Below are 7,023 nucleotides of genomic sequence, written 5' to 3' on the forward strand. Positions count from 1 at the left end.
ATACATATTTAGTATCGCCGTGTCCGTAACGACCTGACCTATAAAACTGTCCCACTAGTTAACCCCTTCAGTGAACACTGTAAAAAAAAAGAGGCAAAAAACAACGCTTTATTATCATACCGCCGAACAAAAAGTGGAATAACACAAGATTAAAAAGACGGATATAAATAACCATGAAACCGCTGAAAACGTCATCTTGTCCCACAAAAAAAGAAGCCGCCATACAGCGTCATCAGCAAAAAATTAAAAAAGTTATAGTCCTCAGAATAAAGTGATGCAAAAATAATTTTTTATATAAAATAGTTGTTATCGTATAAAAGCGCCAAAACTTAAAAAAATGATATAAATGAGGTATCGCTGCAATCGTACTGACCCGAAGAATAAAACTGCTTTATCAATTTTACCAAAAGTGGAACGGTATAAACGACCCCCCCCAAAAGAAATTCATGAATAGCTGGTTTTTGGTCATTCTGCCTCACAAAAATCAGAATAAAAGGCGATCAAAAAATGTCACGCCTCTGAAAAATGTTACCAATAAAAACATCAACTTGTCCTGCAAAAAACAAGACCTCACATGATTCTGTGGACCAAAATATGGAAAAATTATAGCTCTCAAAATGTGGTAACGCAAAAAATATTTTTTGCAATAAAAAACATCTTTTAGTGTGTGACGGCTGCCAATCATAAAAACCCGCTAAAAAACCCCCTATAAAAGTAAATCAAACCCCCCTTTCATCACCCCCTTAGTTAGGGAAAAATTAAATTTTAAAAAATGTATTCGTTTCCATTTTCCCATTAGGGTTAGGGTTGGGGCTAAAGTTAGGGTTAGCGTTGGGGCTAAAGTTAGGGTTGGGGCTAAAGTTAAGGTACCGTTACACTAAGCGACGCTGCAGCGATATAGACAACGAGCCGATCGCTGCAGCGTCGCAGTTTAGGTCGCTAGGAGACGTCAAACACGGCAACAACTGAACGATGCAGGAGCGATCCAGTGACGTACTTATCGTTCTCGCTGGTTGTTAGCTCCATGAAAAAACATTGCAGGCATCGTTGCTTTTGCTGTCAAACATGACGAATCACGCCGACCTGATGACCAAATAAAGTTCCGGACTTCTAGCTACGACCAGCGATGTCACAGCGGGATCCTGATCGCTGCTGCGTGTCAAACACAACGAGATCGCTATCCAGGACGCTGCAACGTCACGGATCGCTGTCTTTCATGTTCTAAAGTTGCTCAGTGTGAAGGTACCTTTAGGGTTAGGGCTACAGTGAGAGTTGGGGCTATGTTAGGGTTGGGGCTAAAGTTTGGGTTAGGGTTGGGGCTAAAGTTTGGGTTGGGGCTAAAATTAGGGTTTGGATTACATTTACGGTTGGAATTAGGGTTGGGATTAGAGATGTGGTTAGGGTTATAGTTGGGATTAGGGGTGTATTGGAGTTAGGGGTGTGGTTAGGGTTGGGATTAGGGTTAGGGGTGTGTTGGGGTTAGGGGTGTGGTTGGGATTAGGGCTAGGGGCATGTTCGGGTTAGGGGTGTGGTTAGGGTTATGGTTAGGGTTGGGATTAGGGTTAGTGGTGTGTTGGGTGTTGTGAATTCTGTGGCCAAGCTCCCTCCTGTGGTCGTGAGTGGTACTTCGGCTGGTTCTGTCTATGAGCTTCCTTTGGTGGATGAGAGTGGTACTGCGGCTTCTGAGTTTCCTTCCTCAGGTATGAGGTTAAGTCGTTAGGTGCTGCTCTATTTAACTCCACCTAGTGCTTTGATCCTGGCCTCCAGTCAATGTTCTAGTATTGGTCTTGCTTTCTCCTGGATCGTTCCTGTGGCCTGTCTTCCTGCATAAGCTAAGTTTTGCTTGTGTTATTTTTTGTTTGCTATTTTTTCTGTCCAGCTTGCTATATTGGTTTTTCTTGCTTGCTGGAAGCTCTGGGACGCAGAGGGAGCACCTCCGTACCGTTAGTCGGTGCGGAGGGTCTTTTGCCCCCTCTGCGTGGTTGTTTGTAGGGTTTTGTGTTGACCGCAAAGCAATCTTTCCTATCTTCGGTCTGTTCAGTAAGTTGGGCCTCACTTTGCTAAAGCTATTTCATCTCTGCGTTTGTATTTTCATCTCAACTCAAAGTCATTATATGTGGGGGGCTGCCTTTTCCTTTGGGGTATTTCTCTGAGGCAAGCTAGGCTTATTTTTCTTTCTTAGGGTTAGCTAGTTTCTCAGGCTATGCTCGAGGCGCATAGGACTGGTCAGGAGCGCTCCACGGCTACCCCTAGTGTGGTTGGATAGGATTAGGGATTGCGGTCAGCAGAGTTCTCACGTCTCAGAGCTCGTCCTATGTTTTTGGTAATTGTCAGGTCACTTTGTGTGCTCTGAACTTCAAGGTCCATTGTGGTTCTGAATTACCTGTTCATAACAGTTGGGGTTAGGGTTTCAGTTAGAATTGGGGGGTTTCCACTGTATAGGCACATCAGGGGCTCTCCAAACACGACAAGGCGTCCGATCTCAATTCCAGCCAATTCTGCATTGAAAAAGTAAAGAAGTGCTCCTTCAATTCCGAGCTCTGCCATGCACCCAAACAGTGGTTTACCCCCACATATGGGGTATCAGCGTACTCAGGACAAATTGTACAACAACTTTTGGGGTTCAATTTCTCCTGTTACCCTTAATAATAATAATTTTATTTATCTAGCGCCAACATATTCCGCAGCGCTTTACAAATTATACCCTTGGTAAAATAAAACAAATTGGAGCTGAAGTAAATTTTTTGTGAAAAAAAGTTAAATGTTCATTTTTTTTTAAACATTCCAAAAATTCCTGTGAAACACCTGAAGGGTTAATAAACTTCTTGAATGTGGTTTTGAGCACCTTGAGGGGTGTAGTTTTTAGAATGGTGTCACAATTGGGTATTTTCTTTCATATAGACCCCTCAAAGTGACTTCAAATGTGATGTGGTTCCTAAAGAAAAATGGTGTTGTAAAAATGAGAAATTGTTGGTCAACTTTTAACCCTTATAACTCCCTAACAAAAAAAAATGTTGGTTTCAAAATTGTGCTGATGTAAAGTAGACATGTGGGAAATGTTACTTATTAAGTATTTTGCGTGACAGATCGCTGTGATTTAAGGGCATAAAAATTCAAAGTTGGAAAATTGCTAAATTTTCATAGTTTTCACCAAATTTCCATTTTTTTCACAAATAAACGCAGGTAATATCAAAGAAATGTTACCACTATAATGAAGTACAATATGTCACGAGAAAACAATGTCAGAATCATCAGGATCCGTTGAAGCGTTCCAGAGTTATAACCTCATAAAGGGACAGTGGTCAGAAATGTAAAAATTGGCCCGGTCATTAACGTGCAAACCACCCTTGGGGGTTATGGGGTTAAGGAGCCACATCTGTACACCATATTAAAGCAAAGTGATAAAATTCAGCTCCAATTTCAGCGGTTGTCATGTGACCGTAAATATTCGTTTTGCATGCTTCCGTTAACGTGCTGAGGAGACTAGCAGCCGCGATTCGAAATGTGAGACACGGCCGGGTCTCGTGTGACGACAGCAAGCGGAGACAAATCCTAACGGTGTCTGCATTACATGCTGGAAAAGGTGGCGTGTATGTTCACATTTAACCTGCAAAGGTCCTGAATTTAAAGGGGTTGTCCAGGCTTGGGGCTCAAGTCTGAAATTGCTCTACATGACTGCAGACTTGAAAGTCTTCACAGAGTACACTGTGTGCTCGCAGTCAGGATTCTCTTAGGCCGGGACTGCATGTGACAGCAGGTATGTGATTTGGATACTTCCAGCCACATTACGACTGGACATGTCCTGCGTCGCTTAATTCCTGGCTCCCACACCCTAATCCTGACACTGTACCTAGTGACCATCCACGGGTCACATCAGGGCCGGACTGGCCATCGGGAACTTCTGGCAAATGCCAGAAGGGCCGGTGGAAGTAGTGGGCCTCTCGCCAGCGCCGACTCCTCACAGCGCCAACTCACTCCCCCGCCAGTGCCGCCGCATTCAACTATACCGTCTATGACACCGGTACAGTTGAATGCAATGATGGAGGAGAGAGCATCTGCTGTCGCTCCCTCTGACATGATTCCCCGCTCTGCCTCTGACACTGCGGGTGCGCGACGACGTCATATCATCGCGTACCTGCTGTGTGTCGGGTGGGCAGACTGCAGCTGCTGAGACCGGAGTCGGAAGCAGCACGGGGCACGAGGAGAGGTGAGGAGAGTGTTTTTTTTTTTAAATATATCAATGAGTGATAACTGGATTGTGGGGCTGTATTACATTATATGGGAGTCTGTATTACATTCTATGGGGTGCTGTATTATATTCTATGGAGGGGCTACATTATATTCTATGGGGGGCTGCATTATGCTCTATGAGGGGGCTACCATATATTATATATGCAGGGGCTGCATTATACTATATGAGGGGGCTGCATTATATTCTCTGGGGAGTTACATTATACTCTCGAGCGGCATCATTATACTATATGTGGGCTGCATTATACTGTATCGAGGACTATGGGGAATACATTATACTATATGAAGAACTACGGTGTGCATTTTACTATGGGAAGTGAATTGTACTACATGGATGACAATGGCGGGGCATTATACTACATGGATCACTATGAGGTATGTACTTTACTATTTGGAGGACTGAGGAGTGTATTATACTATAGGGAGGACTGTGGCAGTACATTATGCTATATGGAGGACTGAGGAGTGTATTATACTATATGGAGGATTTGCAGGGTATTTTAATATATGGAGGACTATGAGGGGTGTATTATACTATTTGGAGGACTGAGGAGTGTATTATACTATATGGAGGACTGAGGTGCACATTATAATATATGGAGTACTATGGGATGTATTATACTAAACAAGCAAAATGCTGCCTATACATCGAGTGATTGGATTGTTTATGTGGGAACAGAAATCCTTGTTCTCCGCAGCACATCACCGCTGTAAACTGTAGTTGTGCTGCTGATAACATGATACTGTATGGGGACAGATTGATCTAATTGTGATTGTTCTGTTCCCTTCATTCTTTCTCAGTTGGTGTAAAGAGGCCGGGAAACAAGCGAACGACTTCAGTATTGTCGATCACACTCATTTAGTGGCCTGAGATCAGCGCATGTAAACACAGCAGAAATGCTTCGCAGGGAGACCAGGCACGGATGATGACAATTGTAGTTAGCACCCGGCGCCTGGGAATAGCGCTAACTCTACTGCTTTTCCCAGCCGCCAGAGCATTTAATTCTGGTATGTGTAATGATTTTTAGGGTTGATGTCAGCTGTGTAATGTCAGCTGCCATCAATCCCTGGTGTAAGTAATGGAGAGGTGTCTATTAGACACCCCCAGTACTAGCCCAGACCTGGCGAGACCCAGCGACTCTCAAGAGCGGTGACGGTAGTAACAGTACCGCTCTTCACAGTCGCCGAGCTCAGCGCAAGACCCGGAACATCTGAAGAGCGGTGACGTTACTGATGTCACCGCTCTTCAGAGTCACCGGGTCTCGTGCTGCGTAGCGGAACCAAAAGTGGCTGTAGGCAAAGTGTATGGAGTTTCAGAATGAGGTTCCATAACCTTTGGTCGTCTCAATCCCTTCATTATCTACGAGATCCAGTTATGTAGGTAAAGTAGCGGCTTTTCTTGGTACTGCGACTAAAAGCCATAAATAGGACCGAGCTGTGATGCTGCATACAGCTGTAATTATATGTTATATAGTCGTGTTAGGCTAGGTTCACATTGCGTTAGTGCAGTCCATTTAGCGCATACGCTAACAGACTGCGTTAATGCAACATCTAAAAAGGGATCGCGTTTAGCAGATGCCCGATCTGCGCTAGCGAGAACGGACCCAAAAACGCTGCAAGCAGCGTTCGAGGTCCGTCAGAAAATAACGGAACATCGCTAACGCATGCCAAAAATGGGATGCGTTAGGGATGCGTTACATACATTGCGGTCAATGGGTGCGCTAACGGATCCGTTACATAGCGTCAGTTGCGCTATGTAACGGATTCCGTCAGCGGACACCCACTAACGCAATGTGAACCTTACACTCCCCTCACTTCTTGTAACCTACAAGTGTACAAAGATCGCCATGTGACAAGTGACTTCAAATGCCAGGCCTGAATTTTAGGCCCAGTCCGACCCTGGGTCTGTGGGTCACATACAGCGACTGCCGTGAACCTCGAGCCTGGACAACCCCTTTAAGTCACTTTTCTTGCCTTGCATTTGTTGCTCGGGGTTTTCTTTTCCCAAAATTCATCAAAATGGTGCTCGGGCTGCCATGAATTTTGCAAAAAGTCCAAAAAAATGCTCCTTTTTTTTGCCTTCAACCTTTTTTTTTTTTTTTTTTTTTATTAGCGAAATCACTGAGGAGGGAGAAGACTGAGGAACATTTACAGCCAATTTTGGAAAACTCATAAATGATGGATTGGGGTGAAAAGCATCTGGAAACCTCGTCCGAACATAAAACACAGATGAACACATAGAAAATAGAATTTAAAAAAAAAACGGCAGGCGGAAAAGTGTAAAACACTAAAAACTCACCCAAAAAACGATGAACCGGGCGTTGACATTGATTTATTGCTCCGTTGTTCGTCGAGCGCCATGTTTTCGTTTACAAGTAATCCCTACTGTATCAGCAGATAGCAGCGTTCCTATTTTATACCAAAATTTACCTCAGACTCAAAATTTTTAATCTAAAAAACACATTCCCTGACCGGGAATCGAACCCGGGCCGCGGCGGTGAGAGCGCCGAATCCTAACCACTAGACCATCAGGGAAGCTGGCAGACTGTACAGCACTGTGCCTAGTCAGCGTTTCGTCCACACACATAACACGCATGCGCAATCAGCTGAACAATGCGCACTTCTCATCAGACCGCCCCCTTTCTCACACGTTCGCCATATGTGCAGCTACATAACAAACATCTGGATTGGTTCGGTTTCTCCCGCCCTTTATGTCTCCCTCAGTCGTAGGCGATGTCCGGGTTCTGCGACGTCATCTTCAGAGCCTCAGTG

General features: G+C 44.4%; 1 non-coding gene across 1 annotated transcript; it reads right to left on the reverse strand.

The window, feature by feature from the left end:
- Positions 1-6,714: 6,714 nt before the first annotated feature.
- TRNAE-CUC (transfer RNA glutamic acid (anticodon CUC)) lies at positions 6,715-6,786 on the reverse strand. Its single transcript has one exon. It is a non-coding gene; the product is annotated as a tRNA-Glu (tRNA).
- Positions 6,787-7,023: the final 237 nt, after the last annotated feature.

Source organism: Ranitomeya imitator, chromosome 4, assembly GCF_032444005.1.
Source record: "Ranitomeya imitator isolate aRanImi1 chromosome 4, aRanImi1.pri, whole genome shotgun sequence".
In the NCBI taxonomy this organism is placed as follows: domain Eukaryota; kingdom Metazoa; phylum Chordata; class Amphibia; order Anura; family Dendrobatidae; genus Ranitomeya; species Ranitomeya imitator.